General features: G+C 38.4%; 1 pseudogene across 1 annotated transcript in view; it reads right to left on the bottom strand.

The window, feature by feature from the left end:
* Positions 1-3,330: 3,330 nt before the first annotated feature.
* The window catches only part of LOC307055632 (ferritin light chain-like), a 47,013-nt pseudogene continuing 27,626 nt past the window's right edge, over positions 3,331-22,717 (bottom strand). The window contains exon 3 of the transcript in view: positions 3,331-3,866. The product of the transcript in view is annotated as a ferritin light chain-like (transcript). The remainder of the gene's footprint in view (positions 3,867-22,717) is intronic.

Genomic DNA, 22,717 nt, shown 5'->3' on the forward strand with positions numbered 1-22,717 from the left:
AAGGGGGAACTGAAGGAAACAGTCAGCCTTGAGATCAGGCTACGGATATGCCAGGCATGCCGCCCCTGCTCGAAGGGACTGTCCGTACTTGTTCCCCTCCTTGTTCCATTCCATGGGAGATAAATCAGCAGGGCCCAGAAATCAGAAAGAATGTAAAATGAGACAAGCAAAGCTGTCTCCTCCCTGCACATGCAGGTTATTTTGGATGATTTTGGGCTTATGGGTTTTCTCCCAGGGAAGTTAACCTTGAGCCGAGACAGTCTATAGATAATGTAAACCACCATCTGGCAACCTTCCCTTTTCTAGTCTATATAATCTGCAACCGTAGCATAATAAAACTTACCTTGCAACCATCAGTTGTCTTGGTCCTTCTGACCCCATTCGTCGGTGCTACTTCAGTTCCTTACCCCGTCCCTTCTGACCCTGGGCGGTGAAATCCTCTTTCTCCGGCTGGTCCGCGGCACATATGAATATATGTTTTTGTCTTGCTGTACTGCACATATGCTGTCTAGTAACAGATATTTTGTCTGCTAGTAGTGTTGTAGATTATGTCTTTCCAAAGCGCTGAGGCAGTGCACCTATTCTGTAGTTGCAGCTGATGCCTGAATGTATCCTAGCTGACAAATTATTGATTAATAAGAACTTGAATTTCTAAAGATTAGTCCTGTTAACCAAAATCTGAGCAAGGAGTCTCAAATGTAATTCTTAGCCAGAATTACATGTTAATGAACCATTTAACAGTGTAAATCAAGGAACATCAGTGTAGGGATTTCTTTTCATTTATTTTTTACCTGTTTGAAATATCAGTTAAAGGTTGGCAGCTTGGTTGCAGACGAACGGTCGTTTGAAGTTCACCAAACTACTTAATGTGGAATAGGATAACAGACTTCCAACGCCCTCAAGGCTGTGACCTTGCAGCCATTTTACACAGCACATCATCATCCTATAGGGATGAACCTTTCCCTGGCCTGAAAAGCAGCCGCTCTGTTGAAGCTTTGCTTATTGGAACAGGCTTTTGTTTCCAGGTTACATGTCTGTGGAAGACTTAATTCTGAATAGAGATATAGATATTACTGGAAACTAATTGTTTTTCTATTATACTCTGCTTTATCAAAAAAGTAAAACATTTAAATTGTGCTACAAAAATTCAGATGTTGTCTTGCAATCTTTAAACAATAAATGAATGATTTGCCCTTAAAAAAAAGAATTAAGCAGTTAAGCTGTTGGTCCCACATCAGACAAATCATCCTTATACCTCCTGTCAATATTGTTAACAGAGACTGTTATTTTATGAATCCTTATGATCCTGTGATTCTTTCTTTCACGTTTCAGGGCACAGCAGGTGAGAGAGTGGATTTGTTAAACTGGGTGAGTTTATCCTTCTTTTATGCGTTCATTCAATTTTATGTTCATTTACTTACTATACACATATGGCAATAGAAGCTGCTAAAGCAATCATTGCTATTCTGCAAAACAACAAGGCACAGAAGCAGATGTCTTATTTCCGAGATTTCTCCCCCCAGGATTATTGTGATTAAAGCTACTTTGCCGCAATTTCCTGGAGAGGACAAGGGGCTACTCGCTGGAGGTTTTTTAATGACTTGGAGAAAGGCTCAAATATGCCCCCATTATGGTAATCCACCCCAGGGGCAAACCACACAAGAATATTATGAATTTATTTTATTTTTCTATCCTTGCAAAGGTAATACTCAGCTCATTAGAATATGAAAACTATACTGTCAAATTTCAGAATTACATGGATGAAGAAAATCACCAAAGTGGCATCATATCATGTGTGTTATAGTTGTATTGACTATATTAACTATGTTGTGTTAACAATGTATTGTATAACTCTATATTGAAAAGGCAAAATGCTGTACCTTATTTCAGAGAAAATAATTATGTTGGCAAACCCCAAATTGTACATTGTAGACGGGTCCTAGGAAAAGAAGATTTAATTCATAGTGGACAAGAGGTTAGCTTCTGTTTTCAGCCATGTGCTATTTCAAGAATTAAACATCATGAATAATACAGGATATAAGAGGAATAGTCTAAAGACGGAAAAGCACATTTTGATTAGGAAAGAGAATTTAAGGCTTAAGTCTTTATTTTTTTTTAAGGAAAACTGCCTTATTACTATGAGATAAGAAAATTGTTTCCTTCTTTTCTTCCTTGCTTTCTTCTTCTTCTTCTTCTTTTCTTTAACCTTTTTTACTTTGGATATTTGGATATTTGACCTCTAAGCTGAGATGACTGGAAATGCCTCCTCTGGGCACTAAATGCTGACATCTCCTGATAAGAGGGAAGCTGCAAAGTAGAAGAATTGAAGGTCAGTGTGTTGATATTGGTCTCCAGCACATTGATGTACATTTGTGTATTGGGGAAGGGGAGTGAAGCTTGAGAGTGGGCCAGTGGGGAGGGGTAAATATTTTGTGATGCTGTCTACCTATGGGCTTATAAAGTTTACAGCTGCATTAGGAGGACAAGCATTACCATTCGCATGAAAAGTAGGGCAGACGTCAGTTGCAAAAGCTTCTAGCCATACACATAGGGAAATACATAAATGATACACCTTATTGCATTCACCCATTCACCCTCCCCTGTTCACGCTAATTGGAAATTTCTATCCATTTCAGAGAAGTAACACAACTATCAATCATTTTCCCTGGCAGGAATCTTCCAGGAGGAAGAAAATGGAACACACCTAGCAGTAGAGCTCACGCACTAGGCCATGTGTCTTAGATTTAATATCTGATCACTAGCTGGATTGAAGCCAAGAGGTGGTTCACAAAGTTGCTGCATATTAAAATCACCTGGGGAACTCTGAGACCTCCCCGTGCCCAGGCTCCTCCCTAGACCTACTGAATCAAAATCTCTGGGGCTGGGACCCAGACACCAAAGTTTCTCTTAAAAGCTCTTTAGGGGAAGGGATATGGGAACAGATGTATATGTATAACTGATTCAGTTTGTTATAAAGCAGAAACTAATTTAAAAAAATATTTAATACTAAAAAAAAAAAAAAAAAAAGCTCTTTAGGTAATTCATACGAGCAGCAAAGCTTGAGAACCAGCCCGATAACGGGAACAAACGTATTTCACACAGATAAAGTGGGGCAATTCATATGTTAAAAGAACATGAATATATATATATATTTCTTTTTTTCTCTTTATTCTGTTTGTGTTTCAACTAGGCTTTTTTTTTCCTTCTGCAAAAAGCGTTATTGTTTCCATTTGGTCCAAGGCTTGGGAGAGGGCTCCAGGGCGGTTACAAAGCTGCCTAGTGGCTGCAGAGCTGGGCTTCAGGCAGAAACTCTGACGCCAGAGGGGCTCGTCAGAGGCCGCTGGACGTCGGAGACTCCTGTTTGTGCTCGAGCGTGAGCCTTTCGAAAAGATACTCGCCCAGCACAGCCTGCGGTCCAGCCAGCCTGCGGAGGTTGGTCAGGTGGTTGCCCATCTTCTTGATGAGTTTCAGCTGCTCCTCCAGGAAGCGGCTCTCCAGGAAGTCACAGAGGTGGGAGTCTGCACGGGCAGGACCCAGGGCGCGCAGATCCGATAGTGCCTGGTTCAGGTTCTTCTCCCTAAGAATGGCGGCTTGCACAGTGTCCTGGGTTTTACCCCACTCATCTTGAGAAGGCTTCCGCGCATCCTGGAAGAGGGCGCGGCCGCAGCACTTGTTTTGCATTTTCAAGAGTCGCTGGGCGCCCTCACACTTCTCTTCAGCCAGTTGGCGAAAAATGCGGCCCCCATTGTCCAGAGCCCCACTGTTGCTGTGGAAATAGAAGCTTAGAGAGAGGTAAGTGTCCACAGATGCATGTTGAACAGGCGGTGGATGGCGGCCTCCACCTCGATGGAATAATTCTGACGAACCTGGGAACTCGTGGTTGATCAGTGATAAGGAGCTAAGCTCCAAAAACGGTGTTGGCCTGTCCTGGAGGCTGAGGATAGCTGAGTGGCTGATTCCAAAGGTTGCGACAGGAAGAAATGTTGGAGGGTGGTCGGGGGCTGGAGCAAGGAGCGTCCCTGGGTCTGTTCATTCCAAACACTGTGGAAGCAAAAGACAGATCTGCAGGACTCCCGAGTGCACTGCCTCAAATAGGCTTTGATATAAATGAACAAGAAGTCCAAGCAAGGACAAAACTTACCCTTTCCCCCACCAAAATAGCTGGTGATACTAGAATCTAGATCTGGGAAGGGATTCTTCCATTACTTTAATATTCCAAGCCACTAGAGCAGTGGTTCTCAAAGTATGGTCACCTTGTAAGCAAGCAGTACCCTATGGGGCCTTCCTAGGACAGACCCATCCCCCATAGCCTCTGCTGTAGTTCCTCTCTGAAGTCCTCAGATAATAGTATCTCAGGCATATTTCTTGAGTTTTCAGATGCTAAAAACCACCACCCAATGGAAGAAATTAACTCTTTGATGATGATGAGCACACAGCCCCCAGACCTTCTGGCACCTAAGGATGGATAATGTTACCTGCCCTGTGGCCTCAACATCAGCCAGTCAGATGATTGTGCACGAGCTGATCACATTCCCTGGGACGTCCCTCCCTCACGTGGCCTTTAAAAATGCTTTGCTGAAATCCTTTGGAGATTTCAGGGTTTTTGGAACACGGGCCACCCCTCTCCTTGCTCGATCCTGCAATAAACCTTTCTCTGCTCCAGACTGCAACCTTTCGGTTTGTTTGGCCTCACTGTGCTTCAGACACACGAACGTGCATTCGGTAACAACCTGACCAGCTTTACCAGCGTCCCCTGATAATGTGTCAGATAGTCAAGTTTTAGGGCCCTGTCCCAGCCCTATGGAATCAGCAACTCTAGTGGGGCTCAGTGATCTCTGTTATAACTGGCCCTCCAGATGATTTTTATTCACCTTAAAGTTTGAAAATATCTGCCTTGTCAGCTGCCAAAGCGTCCACCAGCAGGTGAAGGGGAGAGACGCCTGGAAAAGATAGGGAGTAGCCAAGGCAAGTACAGCAGCATTTGCCGTGGTAGTAATGGAGAATGCCTTTTCTCCCCTGGTTGGCCCAGACTAGTATCTGGGGGCAGTGGCAGGGTTATTTAGGATGCTTTCAATTTCAATGTAGAGTGACCTCTGTCCTGGTTTGCCAGGGACTTCGCCTGTGTGAGCACTTAAAATCTCATCCTGGCAAACCCCTTAGCCCTGGATTTGAAAAACTTAGGAAATAACATGAAATTTAGGGGAAACATGATCTAGGTTTTGGGCAAGTCACAAGTGCTAATTAAAGCTAAGCAAGTATGGACAACATCTAGCCGTCTTTACCCCTTTGCAGGAAGGTAAATCTGATTGGGTGAAAGAACTTATTGTTAAGAAATCTTTGTAGAAACATCCCCTTCTGCTTAGTCCGCTGGTTCTCACTTCTGGCTAGACAATGGCATCGTCTGAGGAGATTTAAAATGATTTTATTGGTTTAGGATGACCAACTGTTGGTGTGAGGGTTTTTAAAAAGTGCTTCAGATGATTCTAATGTGCAGCCAAATTTAGGTGCCACTGCTTAAGCTTTTGAACCGCTGCTACATATTTTCACCTCATCTTCCTATGAGAATATCCAACTGTAGTTGGTTTGTTGTTTTTTTTTTCTTTTTTTAACTGTCTTATTTAAATAAGATTGAATGTACAGAAAATCCTGCTAGTCCATCTGGTATAGCTGGATCCTTAGAATAATATCATTAAGATATATACCATTTAAGTATTGTGATTGGCCTTTTAAAAATTAACATATGCATTGAATTAGTACCATCTGTTTTGAAGCTGTCATGTTGGGTAGCTCTACCTCTAATCTGCTGCCATTGCTAAATATCTGGACACCTCTTATTAGGAATTGCTTTTAAACATCTTTCGGGGTTAAAACCAAGATTGCTGTATTATTTGTACTGGGACCACAAAAACCTCACAAAGATCCCCCGCTGTACTTTCTACCCCCATCTCTAACCCTTGGCAACTTCTAATCTGTGCTCCATCTCCACAGTTTTGTTATTTTAAGAATAATATGTAAATATCATCATGAATTACTTAATCTTCGGAGATTGGCTTTTTAAAATTTTTCCCTTGGCATCATTCCCTTGAAGTTCATTTCAATTTTTGCATATATTAATAATTTGTTCCTTTTTGTTGCTCGGTAGTATTCTATCATAAGATTTTATCACAATTTGTTTCAACATTCATCCATTGAAAGACATTTGGGTAGTAGCCAGTTTTGGGCTGTTATAAATAAAACTGCTATGAACATTTATGTGTAAGTTTCTGTGGGAACTTAATTAAGTTTTGTTCCTTTTGGATAAATGCTCAAGAGTACAATTACTGTGTTGTAGGGTGAATCTACTTTTAGGATTAAAAGAGACTGTCAAGCTGTTTCTCAGAGTGGCTAAACCATTTTCTTTTCCCACCAGTGATGTGATATCATTTTTCTATGTACTCACCAGCATTTGATGTTGTCACTATACTTTAATTTTCGTTATTCTCTGATATCTCATTATGGTCTTAATTTGCATTTCCCTAATGGCTAATGATGTTGAGCATCTTTTCATGTGCTTCTTTGCCATGTGTATATTCTCTTCCATGAAACGTCTGTTCCTGTCTTCTGCCTATTTTCTAGTTGGGTTTTTTTAAGTTGTTTGGAGAGTTCTTTGTATATTATAGATACAAGTCATTTGTCTCATGTGGGATTTTCAAATATGTTTTCCCACTGTGTAATTTGAGTTTTCATCCACTTAAAATGATCTTCTATGAAGCATTTTTAACTCATTTTGATGAGATCCAATTTATCAATTTTTGCTTTTATTGATCATACTTTCGGTGTCAAGTCTAAGAATTATTCACGTAGTTCTAGATGCCAAAGATTTTCTCCTATTTTTTTTTCTAAAAATGTCCTGCTTTTACATTGAAGATTATGATCCACTTTGATTTAATTTTTGTGTAAGGTGTGGAGGTTTAGGTTAAGGTTCATTTTTTGTTTGTTTGTTTTTGTCGAGGGATGTCCAACTGTTTCAGTACCATTTTTTGAAAAGTCTATTCTTCCTTGATAGCTTTCACACTGCTGTCAAAAACAAGTTAAATGTATTTATGTCAGTCTATTTCTGGGTTCTCTATTCCATTCCATTGATCTGTGTATCTACCCTCCATCATTACTGCAAAATCTTGAAATTGGGTAGATGAATTCCTCCCATTTTAATCTTCCTTTACAAATTGTTTTAGCTATTCTTCAGCCTCTTCTTACCACATAAATCTTAGAATAAGCTTGTCTATATCCACAAAAACCTTGCGGGCATTTTAAGAGTAACTCTGTTAAGCCTCTTAACTTGGGGAGAATTGACATCTTTATTATGTTGTGTTTTGTAATCCATGAACAAGGTATGTCTCACTATTTGTTTGGGACTTTTAAATTTTTCTTCATCAGCATTTTGTAATTTTCAGTATAGAGGACCTATAAATGTCTTATTGGGCTTATATTTAAGTATTTATTTAGGTCAGTTGTAAATGGCATCACATATTTTTATTTAAGCTTCTACACATTTGTTATTAATATATAATTTGATAAAACTGTGTTGATTTGTACTCTAAAACATTTACAAACTAATATTATTTCTCAAGCTTTTTGTGGATTCCTTGGTTATTTTCTCCATTTAGATTATCATCTCCTCTTCAGATACCGTTTTACTTTTCCTTATTTAATATAGTAGTATATGTTACTATTCAACATTCAGTAGGATATATTCCTTCCTATTCAACGTAGTAGGAATAGTCCTTTTATCTTTTAAATAAATGTTTTAAAAATTTAACTTTTAAATTTATGTATTTATTTATTTTTGCTTTATTTTCTTACTAGAACCTCGATTAATATATTTAATAAAAGTGGTGAGGGCAGATATCGGTGCCTTGTTTCTGATCTTACAGAGAAAGCATTCAGTCTTTCACAGTTCGATATAATGTCGGTATAGGTTGTTTGTAGATCCTCTTGATGAGTTTCAGTATGTTCTTTTTCTATTCCTAGTTTGCTTGGGGGTTTTTTTCTTCTTTTTTTAAATTTTTTAATTTTATTATTATTTTTTACAACTTTATTGGAGTATAATTGCTTCACAATGGTGTGTTAGTTTCTGTTTTATAACAAAGTGAATCAGTTATACATATACATATGTTCCCATATCTCTTCCCTCTTGCGTCTGCCTCCCTCCCACCCTCCCTATCCCACCCCTCCAGGCAGTCACAAAGCACCGAGCTGATCTCCCTGTGCTATGCGGCTGCTTCCCACTAGCTATCTACCTTACGTTTGGTAGTGTATATATGTCCATGCCTCTCTCTCGCTTTGTCACAGCTTACCCTTTCCCCTCCCCATATTCTCAAGTCCATTCTCAAGTAGGTCTGTGTCTTTCTTCCTGTTTTACCCCTAGGTTCTTCATGACATATTTTTTCTTAGATTCCATATATATGTGTTAGCATACGGTATTTGTCTTTCTCTTTCTGACTTACTTCACTCTGTATGACAGACTCTAGGTCTATCCACCTCATTACAAATAGCTCAATTTTGTTTCTTTTTATGGCTGAGTAATATGTCATTGTATATATGTGCCAAATCATGAATGGGATTGGATTTTGTCAAATGCTTTCTCTGCATTAATGGATAGGATCACATGACTTTTCCCCCTTAATCTATTGGATATGGTAGATTACAGTGTTTGATTTTCAAATATTTAACCAACTTTGCATAACTGGAATAAATACCACTTGGTCATGATATATTATTCTTTTTATATATTTCTGGATTTAATTTGCTAATATCTGGCTGAAGATCTTTACAGGCAATTTCATAAAACATATTGGTCTATTGTCTTCTTCTTTTTATACTATTCCTGTCTGGTTTTGGTATCAAGGTAATACTGGCTTCATAAGATTAATTAGGAACGGTTCCCTCTACTTCTATTTCTTATCAAATCATGTAAAATTGGTTTTCATTCTTTAAGTCTTGGGTAAAAGTGAAACATCTAAGCCTGAATATTTCTTTTGGGAGTTTTGATATGAAAAATCAGTGTTTCTAATGGTTACAGGAAAATTGAGATTATCTATTTCATCTTGGCTGAGTTTGGGTAGTTTTGGGTGTAGAAGAATTGGCCGATTTCATCTACATTTTTGAATTTAGAGTGTAGACTTGTTCATAATAACTTGTCCCTTATTAACCTGCAGGATATGTCATGGTATCCCTGGTTGCATATCTGATACCTGTGATTTGTGCCATCTCTGTTTTTACCTTTATCAGTCTTGCTAGATCTTTATTGATTAAATTGTTTGTTTCCAAGAACCAGCCTTTTGTTTCATTGATTTTCCCCCCCATTTTCCTGTTTTCAGTTTCATGGATTTCTGTTTCATCTTTATTATTTCCTTCTTTCTGCTTGTTTATTGTTTTTTCCTCTTCCTTTTTTACTATTGTAATATAGAAAATGAGATTATTGCTTTGAAATATTTCCCAATTTAGTTCTATAAACTTCCCTTTTAGCATTACTTTGACTTCATTCCACAAACTTTGATCTGTTATATCTCCATTTTCTTTTATTCTATGCATTAAAATTTTTTTCCTTGACGCTGTCTTTTTTACCCATGAGTTCTTTGGAATTGTGATGTTTCGTTTTCATGTGATTGAAGATTCTCCTGTTGTCTTTCTGTTATTGATTTCTAGTCTGATTCCATTATGGCTAGAGAACATACTCTCTATGATTTTAATTCTTTTAAATCTGCTAATGTTTTTTTATCACCCAGTATATGGTATATGAGTGAATGTTCCACGGACACTTGAATATGTATTCTGCTCTTATTGAGTGTGTTCTTTAAATGTCAGTTATGTCCTGTTGATTGATGATGTTTTCAGCTCTTCCATATCCTTGCTGATTTTTCTGTCTGGTAGTTCTATAAATTGCTGTGTTGACGTCTCAAATAATAATTGTGGATTTAAAATTTTCTCCTTTTACTACCTTTTTCAGTGTTTGCTTCATGTATTTTGAAGTTCTGTTGTTTGGTGCACACACATTTCGTATCACTAGGTCATCTAGGTGGATTATTCCTGTTATCTTTATGTAATGACCCTGTTTGCCCCTAATAATTTCCTTTGCTCTGAAATCTACTTTATCTGATATTAATTTATCCATTCCTGCTTTTTCTGATAAATGTTCACATGATATATCATTTTCATCCTTTTACTCTGAACTACCTATATCATGATGTTTAAAGTAAGCTTCTTATAGACAGTATATACTTGGATCATGCTTGTGATTTTTTCATCTACTCTTCCAATCTCTGTCTTTGACTTGGTTACTTAGATCATTTACATTAATGTAATTATTGCTATGTTAAAGATTAGGTCTACCATTTTATTTTTTGTTTTGTCTTTTACCTTAGTTTCTCAATCTTGTGTTTCTCTTATTTTGCCTTCTTGTGGGTTACTTAAACATTTTTTAATAAGCCCATTTTAATGTATTTATTTATAATCATGTGTGTATACTGTGTGTATAGTTTTCTTAGTGGTTGCTTTTGGCATTACAGTATACATATGTAACTTATCATAGTCTACTGGAATCAGTGTTTTATGACTTCAAGTGAAGTTTCAAAATTTTACTTCCATTTAGGTCTCTTAATATTCCCCAGTTTTAAAGTATGATTTTCTGTAGTATTTCCTTTCTCTACATTGAGAACCACATCAGATGGTGTCATAATTTTTGCTTTGACCATCATATAGTATTTAAGAAACTCATGAGACTAATGATAGTCTCTTCTATTTACCCCATTTGTTTTCACCCATTCCATTGTTCCCCTTTTCTTTCTGAAGTTCCCAGTGTTCTGTTTTTGTTTTTTGATGTTTTCCTAACTGTAGGTGATATCTGGTCTTTCCAGTGCCATTGGATATGAGTTTCAGGGAACCCTGAGCCTGGCTCACCTAATGCTGCTGAGTTGGAGGGTTTGTATATGTGGGGCCTGTTGGCTCAGCAGATGCTAGCAGATTACACTAATGTTGATGGGACTAGTGCCACAGGAGGATGGGTTCCCATTCAGGCTATGCTGCTGCTACAGTAGAACAAGTGCCCCTCTACTCCAAATGTGGGGCAATGACCTGCTGCTGTCACTGCTTTGTATTAGGCTGCTTTTCCTCAGGTGTGTGATGGGATCCCATGGAAGCTGCTGCTGTTGCTGTCAATCACAATGTTAAATTCATTTCAGAAATACTGAAGTATAAATATATAGCCTGGCTCTTGTAGAACCTCTGTATTTGTTTTTTATTGCTTTCATACAAATTACCAAAAACTTAGTGACTCAAAACAAGGTAAATTTATTACCTTACAAGTCTGACATTGGTGTCAATTGAGTAAAGTAAAAGTGTTGGCAGGATGGACAGACGAATGGATAAAGATGTGGCACAGGGATTCCCTGGTGACGCAGTGGTTGGGAGTCTGCCTGCTGATGCAGGGACACGGGTCATGCCCCACTCCAGGAAGATACCACATGCTGCGGAGTGGCTGAGCCCATAATCCATGGCTGCTGAGCCGGCGCGTCCGGAGCCTGTGCTCCGCAACGGGAGAGGCCGCAACAGTGAGAAGCCCACGTAACACACACGCAAAAAAAAAATGTGGCCCATATATACAATGGAATATTACTCAGCCATAAAAAGAAATGAAATTGAGTTTTTTGTAGTGAGGTGGATTGACCTAGAGACTGTCATACAAAGTGAAGTAAGTCAGAAAGGGAAAAACAAATACCATATGCTAACACATATAAATGGAATATAAAAAAAAAGCAAAAATGGTTATGAAGAACCTAGGGGCAGGGCAGGAATAAAGATGCAGCCATAGAGAGTGGACTTGAGGACACAGGGAAGGGGAAGGGTTATCTGGGATGAAGTGAGAGAGTGGCATGGACATATATACACTACCAAATGTAAAATAGATAGCTAGTGGGAAGCAGCCACAAAGCACAGGGAGATCAGCTCTATGCTCTGTGTCCACCTAGAGGGGTGGGATAGGGAAGGGAGGGTGGTAGGGAGACGCAAGAGGGAGAGGATGTGGAGATATATGTATATGTATAGCTGATTGACTTTGTTATGAAGCAGAAACTAACACACCATTGTAAAGCAATTATAGTCCAATATAGATGGTTAAAAAAGAAAAAAAAGTGTTGGCAGAGCTACATTCTTTTCTGGAGGCTCTTAGGGGTGTTTCTGTTCCCTGGACTTTATCTGCTGCCAGCGGTCACTTATAGTCTTTGACTCAGAGTCCCCTTTCTCCACCTACAAAACCCAAAATGTTGCATCGCTGTGATTCTGCTTCTATTAAGTCATCTCTATCTTTCTCTTTCTACAGTTGGGAATGGTTTTCTGCTTTTAAGGACTCATGCAATTAGATTTGTTCCATGAGGTAATCCAGGATAATCTTTCTATCTCAAGGTCTATAACTTCAGTCATATCTGCAGAGTCCTCTTCACCATGTAAGGTAACATATTAATAGGTTCCAGGGATTAGGGTGAGGGCATTTTTAGGAGCCATTATGCTGCCTACCACACCCTTAACAAGTGACCTTGAGAAAATGACTGAGATTTTTAAAGCCTTACTTTCCTCAAACATAAAATGGAAAGAAAGATAACTAGTTAATATCATGAAAGTGAAACAGTATATATGAAATCAACTAATTCAGAAAATAAGATTTTTTCTTTTTCTTTATGATTTACATGATTCTCAGAGTTCAGTTACTTGAAGAGTTACTTTTTTTTAAACAGAACTAAGGAATTTCAGGGTTCCGATGCTGTAAGATTGTCTGAATTATCTGAGTAACAATTAGCTAAGCACAGGTGTAAAGCATTTGATTTACTCCCTAGTGTTCTTTATCTTCTCATCCCACTAAATGAATATCCCTTGTCTAGCTCCAGCCAGTAGAGTCAGAGCTTGTTTTACTGTTTAACTAAAGTTCAATTTAAATTCTCTCTACATCTCCAGATTCTCAGCCCTGGTTGCATATTATATTCACTGGGGAGATTTCAAGAACTACTGATGTCAAATTTCTACCTATCATGGATATTTGAGGAGGGACCTGGAATGAAATGTTCTAGCTTATGGCTTTGGGCGCCAAATCATGTTACCTGTAGAAGGTATCTTCTAGGTATGAAAATAGTTCATATAAGTCAAATTTCTCAGTAAAAGATGCCAAAACTATGGCTTAGGTGGTAAATTTTCCATGTCAATTTGTCTGGGCCACCATGCCCAGTTATTTGGTCAAATATTGTTCTGGATATTTCTGTGATGGCGTTTTTGTGTTTTTTAAATTCTTTCTTTCTTTCTTTCTTTATATTTTTGGCTGCGTTGGGTCTTCGTTGCTGCCCGTGGGCTTTCTCTATTTGCAGCAAGCGAGGGCTACTCTTCGTCGTGGCGCACGGTCTTCTCATTGCGGTGCCTTCTCTTGTTGCAGAGCGTGGGCTCTAGGTGCACAGGCTCAGTAGCTGTGGTGCATGGGCTTAGTTGGTCCACGGCATGTGGGATCTTCCCAGACCAGGGCTCAAACCCGTGTCCCCTGCATTTGCAGGCAGATCCTTAACCACTGTGCCACCAGGGTAGTCCCTGTGATGGTGTTTTTGGATGAAATTCATATTTAAATTGGTGGTGGACTTTGAGTAAAGCAGATTATCCTCCATAATATGGGTGGGCCTCATCCAATCAGTTAAAGTTCTAATAAAACAAAGACTGACTTCCCTGTGGCAAAAAGGAATTCTGCCAGAAGACTTACAGAAATTGAACTGCAACTCTCCCTAGAGTCTCTAGACAGCCTAACCTGCAGATTATGAATTTACCAAGCCTCTATTATTGTGTGAACCAATTGTTTAAAATCTCTCTCTCTCTTTATCTATCTTTATATAGATACGGATATAGATCTACGTATCAATATTGATATCTATATCTAGATCTATCAATATATATGGGCACATTGTATACACCTGCTGTTGGTTCTGTTTTTCTGGAGAAACTTGACTAACATAGTGGGCCATATAAATAAAAGGATGAACCCAAGTTCACCCAGGTAGAAAGTAGTACAATGAGAACTGGAACTTAAGGCCTCATGACTCATTCAGCTGTGAACACTGACCCAGAACTGGGGTCCGCAAACTCTGGCCCACTGATCAGATCTCGCTTGACTCCTGGTTTTGTGCATAACGTTTTGCCTGAACACAGCCACACCCATTCATTAAGGTATTGTGCATGGCTGTTTCTGTGCTACAGCAGCAGACAGGCAATTGCAATGGATACGTATGGTACACAAAATCCAAAATATTTACTATCTGACCCTTTACAGAAAAGATCTGCTGACCCTTGCTCTAGGATGCCATCTGATTTCTGATAGTCCCGAGGAGAATAATTCATGCACATTGGGATAGATTGTTAATCTCATGTCCTCCTTATGTCAAAGATCTCTTAAATGCTCACCCTTGCAATAGCCAGCTTGGGGAGCACTGCCTGAGGATGCAGAAATATTTCTTGTCAGGTCTTTCCAATCCACACTGCTCCCTGACTATGGTTCTTAAAACCTATTTTTGAAAACAATTTTATTGGAGTATAGTTGATTTACAGTGTTGTGTTAGTTTCAGGTGTACAGAAAAGTGAAACAGTTATACATATACGTATACCCACTTTTTTTTTTTTTTTTTTTGCGGCACGCGGGCCTCTCACTGTTGTGGCCTCTCCTGTTGTGGAGCACAGGCTCCGGACGTGCAGGCTCAGTGGCCATGGCTCACGGGCCCAGCCGCTCTGCGGCATGTGAGATCTTCCCGGACTGGGGCACAAACCCGTGTCCCCTGCATCGGCAGGTGGACTCTCAACCACTGCGCCACCAGGGAAGCCCCACTTGTATTTTTTTCAGAGTCGTTTCCAAATAGCCCATTACAGAGTATTGAGTGGAGTTCCCTGTGCTAATAAGAAGAGCAGGTTCTTATTAGTTATCTATTTTATGTAGAGTAGTGTGTATATTTCAGTCCCAATCTCCCATTTTAACCTCCCCTCCACAATCCCCTGGTAACCCTAAGTTTGTTTTCTACCTCCGTGCCTCTACTTCTAAAACCTGTCTATTTTAACCAACTACCACTCATTGCTTACTGTCTCTGGCTTCATGTACTTGATAATAAATCTACTTCTTGTTCTATCCTGGATGACATGTCCCAAGGACTGAGATAATATTCTACATAACTTGTCCTTGATATTGTCTATCTTGGGGTCTTCATCTCTGTCCCAAAGAAGACAGTCACACTCTGTCTTCTAGTACTACTAAGAATACCACCTTTTAGGGCATCAATTTGACCCAATGCACTGAACTATCCCTTTAGAAGCTGTATGCAACCTGTCACTGGGTTTTAGCACAGGGGTAGAACTCAGATTAGTGTTCCTATTTAAACAAATCTACTTGACCAGAAACCTTTTGTCTCACCATTTATTTTATTACACAAGTAACTTCTGTCTTTGCATCTATGATGTAAATATTTTTAATTTCCTAAATTATCTGAAAAATTATTTAGAGCTTCTGTTTCAGTAGGCATTGGAATTGCTGTGTTATGACTATTTCATTATTTTATTTCCAAATGTTAAATCAGGCTTCAAGCTTTGGCCAAGAGTAGACAGGAAAAGGGTTTAAAAAGAAATGAAGAGTGGGAAAGACTTCTGATGCAAGGGAGACATAATACAGATTTGATTTTGAATCAGTAATTTATACTAAAGGTTTGATTTTGAATCAATAATGTATGTCATTGCAGAATAGCTCCCTGGTAAACTTCCACTCTTTGGTCGTCATTAAGTCCAGAAATCAACAATCAAAACGTGCAGTGCTCTTCTTCATTTTCTAAACACAAACCTAGATCTAGAGGAGAGGAGACGTCATTTCATCACTCAGGCTCTGGACTTACGACTCCAAGTCCTGTCTTCTTTCAACCATACCTGCTAAGTTTCTGTCTAACGTCTTGAGCATGAGGTAATGGCTTCAGCTTTCATCCCCTTCCTCAGTATATAGTTTAGTGACTATGAGTAAGGGATCTAAAACTTGAGAACTTGGGTTCAAATCTTGACTCTCAAATTTACTTGTTGAGTACTCTTGAGCATGTTATCTGTTTTTGCCTCCGTTTTCTCATCTATAAAATAGAGATAACATTACTTCTCTCAGCGAGTTACTATGAGGGTTAAAAGAGAAAATTCATACAGTGAAAGAATTTATCAGTTCTTGGAACACAATAAATACCAGAAAGAGATGTTAGCCATTATCAAGGGCCCCTCATTTTATGGATAATATAGATTAGTTTATATAGGTCTAATATTTACATATACATAAACATTTTGTACCTACATGTGTGTATGCGTTCTTCTTAGAAATTGAGCAGTCAACATTCACATCTAAAAGTATGTGCTCTGTGAAATGTAGATCTCCTGTGTACAGACACAGTGCTATATTATCTCTTAGATAATAGATATCTAACTGTGTTATCTAATAGATAACACAGTTATGTACTGCTACCTAATTAAGAAGTCCAAACTTAGTGTTGAAGCAAAAAAAAATGTTAATATGTGCCCAGATTCTGTGGGTCAGCAATTCAAACAGTACACAGAGGAGATGGCTTGTCTCTACTCCATGACTGATGTCGGAAACCTCAGCTCATGAGGATTGAAATGGCTGGGGCTGGAATCATCTAGATAATTTTAATTCCCATTTCTGGCCCTTGAGATGGGATGACTTGAAGACTGGGCCCAACAAGGACTGTTGACTGGAGTGCCTATAGATGGCTGCCCATGTGGCTTGGACTTCTCATAATGTGGTAGTTAGGATTCAAGATAGAGTATCCCAAGAATGAGTGTCCAGGGTTCAGGCATTCCATGAGAATCATGCAAAAGCTGCATGACCTTTTATGACCTAGTCTTAGATGTTACATAGCATCACTTTCATTGTATACTATTGCAGGCGTTGGAGACCTTTTTCCATAAAGTGTCAGACAGTCAATATTTTAGGCTTTACAAGCCATACAATCTCTTTTGCAACTACTTAGCTCTGCTGCTGTGATGTGAAAACAGACACAAACAATACATATACTGAGGAACATGGCTGTGTTCCAATAAAGCTTCATTTATAAAAGCTGGTAGAGGACTAGATTTGGCCCACTAGCCATAATTTACTGACCCCTGCTCTATTGTTTGTTAGGATTTGGGAGCCAAAATGTTCCTCAGTATTTACTGCTTTGCTAGTCCATTTAAGAAAATGGACTACTGAAAAAATAGCTTCAGACACAATATGGCATTTTATGATTTAGCATAAAATCTGAGAAATATAGAGGTTATCTGAAGCCTGCAATGGTAAAGGTCCCTCTGCTATTGAAGTTATTGTCTTTAAACAAAGATTCTACATCAGTAATGCCATATATATATATATATATATATATATATATATATATATATATATATATATATATATATATGATATTCAGGTTAATTTCCTATTCTCTCTAAGGAAGTAATTGGTTGGTTGGTATGAGAGATGGTGTGGCTTCCAAAGGTGAAAAGTATTATTTTGTTGTAATTTCCGGCTACCTAAGGATGGGAGAGGCCCAGGACACTGCAGTCAGTATATTATGTGGAGTAGGTTATATTGTGGTTTATTCATGAACTTTTACATGTTTATTTTCTATGCAAGTTTGTGTGCTCCTTTTTGAGTTTTGGTAGATAAGTGTTTTGTAACTTTCAAATACTTGGAGTTATATATATATATATAACTTTTATATATACATATTTTAACGTAGTAGTTAAAGCAGTGGAGAGTGTACTATAGTCTACCTAGGTTCAAATTCTGGCTTTACCCTATGACTTCCCTGTGGCTTCCTCTGCTCACCTATTAAAAAGGAGTATAATAAGACTGCTGTGGTGAGTTATCTACTAAGTGCTATTTAAGCATTTGCTATAATGATTATGTATACTCGAAGGCAAGGAACTTGCCCCTTGATCGTGTCTGTATTCCTAGTGCTTAAGAATTCCTAGTGCTTTCCTAGTGCATTGTCTTAGGATAGAGATAGCTCAGTATAGTTCTTCTCACTATAAAGTACTGTTATGTTGAAAGTCTTTGCTTGTGTACTAATAATCTATGACATATCTGCTGAGGACAAGGAAACAAATAGTTTTAAAACGGCAATGGATTACAAAAGATTGTATGATGTAATGCCTTTATTATGTAATTATAAAACTAACAAATGATCATGGTAGAAAATTTGAAAAACTCCTAGACAAAATAGAGATCAATAAAATTTGGAGTAACTTTCAGAATGTAGAGTTGTCCATGAATGTTAGTGCTTTCACATTTTCCGGGACTTTAAGTAGACTCTGCTTCTTAAGAGTCTATTCGTGATATCTTATTTTAATGATGTTTTCATCATGGGGACACACACACACAGAAATCTGCTTAAAAAGAAAAAGAAAGACATGTAAATCACTGATGTTTCAGATAGCCACATGAAATAAAGTGAGAAAGGTCAACAAGCTGAAAGAATGTGCAGTAGCATCTCCTTAATTGCTTACAGAATTCTGATAATTACCTCTTTGTGGATAAAGTAACTAATGGGGAATCTAATTCAAGAAAAATGTATGAACTTCAAGCCGTCTCGAAGCCAAGTATTTCTTTCCACAGGAGGTTACTTTCCACGGCCGTGCTTCCTTATTACCTGACAGGGAAAGAGTATTGTATGGCAAAGGATCTTCCTGAAGGAGGGTGCTTCCCACACTGATTGTCATAAACGACTTCGGAATTACTGTTGCTGTATTACCAAAATCTTAAACTAGGATATTTTGGACAAATGTGGTCCTTAGTTAATTTTTAGAGCTACAAACTGTCAGATGGCTCTGCAATAGCAATTGTCTGGCTATTCTTCAGGGTGATCACAATATGGTAATGACCTTGAGGTATCACTAAAAAGCAGGAAGGTGGGAGTCTTCCTTTGGTTCCAGAGTGAAATGTGAGTTGCAGTTGGAGTTGGAAAAGAGGCCGACAACCAAGTGATAGAGAAGGAAATGTGAGGTCATTAGTGAAAAACCAGGTTTAAGTTAAGGTGAAGAGGCATGAGGAAATGGTCAGCTGTTACAGTATTACAAAGATCATCAAGAAGCAAATCCATGAATGTGGTTTGTATTGCAATCTGCTGAAAAAGAGACAAATATCCTGGCCTGGGCTTCATGGAGATTATATTTTATTGATTCTGATAATAGATTATTGTTGAAAAGGGCCTCCTATAAATTATAACCATGCAAAGGCAGCAAGAGAATTTTTTTTCTTTATGTGTGTGTTTCTCATTCCTACTCACTTGTCACTTAGGGGAAGAGAAAATCACAAAAAACAAACATGTCAAATCTCAGCTATTCATTTTCAAAATATTTTTTTTCCAAATTCCAATGGAGGCAATAGGTTAACTGTTAAGATTTGTAAGGCTCAAAAAGCTAGATTTTTACAAAGTGTAGCCAAATTTTATTCCATAAATAATAGCTTTGGAAAGAATATGTGATGATGCAAAGTCGGAAAAAGCTGGTTTTTCTTCCGTAAATGACTTCACCATGTTGGGAGAAGAGGCAGAGAAGAAATCAAAGTAATAAAACATGGGGTGAGTTTTTCTGATACGGGACTCTAGTGCTTTAAAATAGACTAGATAATCCTAGGGATAATCTGAGGTCGAACAGACCAATGCCTCATTTCCAATCTGGTACCCTGGAAGAAAACAGTGTATTTCCTTTGAGGTCTTGAGAGGTTTTTCTTCTGCTTTGTTTTGGTTTTGGTTCATTTTGTAATCAACCTTATTAAGGTATCATTTACATACAATAAAATGCAGACATTTTTAGTCAACGGTTCAGTGACTTTTAATTAATGTATACATTTGTGTAACTACCACCCCCATAAAGATCGATAACAATTCTAAAACCCTAGAAAGTTTCCTCCTAGGCTTTTGCAAAAGTATCCCCATCTCCCAACCCAAGGCAACCACAGATCTGTTTTTTATCATTAGAGATGAATTTTGCCCAGTTTCGAATTTCGTGTAAGTTGAATAATACAGTAGGTACCCTTTTGATCTGGCTTCACTTGCTCAGCATACGGTTTTTGAGAGTCATTCATGTTGGGATGTTTTAAACCAGGACTTTAGCCTGGGTGGCGATGTTGTCTGAAGGCACCTATAGGTACATCTGAGTCTCTGGCATTGTCACTGTCTGTTCTTGGCTTAGTATTTTCAACTTTACTAAGAAGCACAAGGTTGAAGTAAGGAAGACCATTGTCAGTATAATGGAGGTGAAGTGGGTTCTGTTATATAATATTCTCAGCATAAATTGACCTGCTTGGAATCATCGTGTTGATAATCGACAAAGATACTCTTCCTCCAAAAACTTTGATACTATAAAACGTCTAAAGGACGCTGTCCTAGGACTCTTTTAGTTTTCATTTTTTGGGAAATATTTCCGGAAAATTCAGATGCTCACAACCTGAAAGAAGCAGTTATTCACCTGAAGGCTAGCTCTGCTAAAGTTGAGTTGTCCGACCTTTACATGCTGATAGAACCCAAATAGCCTTGCAAAACAATGCTCTCTTATTGGACATGAGCATATAGATTGTTTAAGTTGGATGTGTATATGCAATAGAGTGAAAAAAACAAAGAATCTTTGAGTTTCCCTTGCTGGGTTTTTTAAATTTTTTCATTTAAGTTTCTATAGCATATGCTAATAGTTTAGGGTAACCTCAGGTTCGTTTTAGGTCCACTCTTTATGTAAATGTTGAAGTACTCCATACCCACCTTTTATCTACCTTCCTTCTTTTCTTCCATCTTTCCTTTCTAACTTCTTATAATCCATTCTACTTAATCCTGCATTTGTTGAGGTGGCAATTACTGTAGGAAAATTGAAAGCAGTGTGAAATTTTGCTGTTCAGAATGCATGTTGACCAAATTCTATATTGAGAAAAGGTCTGAATTTACCCACAGTAACCCTTTCTCAGCGTCTCTGAATAAGGGCCATAGAAAGTGGGCTATATATAATATCCTGACAGGTATGTAAAATTCATAGCAATTGCCCTCAAAGAGCTTACCTAGCGTAGATGCATATGAATGTATTTAATGATTGCTTTATTGGCAGCAGTGCCAACATACACAGTCTATTTTGTTTTATATCATTATCATTACCTGCTGTTTACCACTGTATACATTGCTAATGGTGTGGTTTCTATGGCTTGTGAATTTCATGGCCAAATAATATGTAATTTATGGCACACTTTATTGTAGAAGATGCAGACTCCATAAATTTTCGTGTGCTCTTTGCCCCTTTGGAATGTATTACACTGAGATCAGGCAAAGTAATAAATTTATTTCAAATGTGCGTGATAGCTAAACATCAATTAGGACTGATGGGCAATGTTTCACCTTCCAGCAACAGAACAGTTTTTAAAGACTAAGCCATTGAACGTGGAGTTCCTGAACATGGGACTCAGTTCACTGGGATCCCTTCTTAGAAAAATAAAGGAAAACTTGAATTGGATATGTGTGGCTTATTCAAGTAGTAACTAATCAGCTACATCTTTGTTAAGTTAATTTGTCACAGTCGTTTGGTATTTTATTAACTCTCTTGCCCTTCTTCCCCTGACTCTCACGAGAATGGATCATGAGTATCTTAAAACATACTAAGTCGTCTTCCATCCCTGTTAATCTAACTACAAAAGCAGACTTTCCTTATCCAGTGTAACTTACTGTCTTTTAGAGTAGCTGTGGTTTTAATTCTCTACAAAATCAAAACCAGCAAAGAGAAACATTTTCAAGGAGCCAGCACATTGTAGAGCTTTAGGAAGAAGACTTTAGAATTAAGGGCAACTATATCATTTTATAGCTAAAGCACCTGAGGCCTAATGTAGGAAGGTAACCATCGAGGTCAGGGAAAGGGGTTGAAGATCAGGTTTCAAGCTGAGAAAGAGTCTACAGGGACTCAATCTGAGCAGGTCAAAAACTGAAATGAGACCACGCATGTTCTGGGAAGGCTGGCATCTGGCCTCAAGTGTGGGATTCAGACAGGGAGTGGGCCCGGGGGGAACTGAGCTTCTGCAGTAGGCAGAGAAGTCCACCTCATCTCCGGAAAGTGCCACTGACATCAGGGAGTTGAGGGGAAAGAGCAGTGAATTCCAGTCCACCTGAGAAAGCAGGCCAATCTGATTAACTCTGAATTTAGGCTTATTTCAGATACTTCTTGAGAAAGAACTTGGACAAGAGCAAGTCCCGCACAGCCTCTTTCAATCCATGCCCAGTATTTTCTGGTGGAGCTGCTTAAACCCTCCAAGTGACTCCAGTATTTTAATTTCACTCTATATTTAATTCCGACAGTTCTATGATTGATTATTTAATGGGCAAATAAGTAGGGTCACAAAAGAGTGTGAATGTATTTGACAGGATGAGGATGGGCAGAGTGGAACAGTCTGGAATAGGACACCAATAAAAAGGGATCTTGGTAAATAAGAAGGTCTATTAGAAATGGAGAGGAATTCTCAAGGAAGTTAGTGCCTGACACCACGCCCTTCTCTCTGCATGTTTAGAAGCTAGTTTCTAATTTTATTTTCATAGGAGATGTCCCTGTGATGAATTGTCTTCTACCTCCACACTACTTATCCCATGGAAATATTGTGAAGTTTGTGTGAGAGAAAGTATTAGAA

The sequence above is a fragment of the Hyperoodon ampullatus genome, assembly GCF_949752795.1.
Source record: "Hyperoodon ampullatus genome assembly, chromosome: 7".
Classification (NCBI taxonomy): Eukaryota; Metazoa; Chordata; class Mammalia; order Artiodactyla; family Ziphiidae; genus Hyperoodon; species Hyperoodon ampullatus.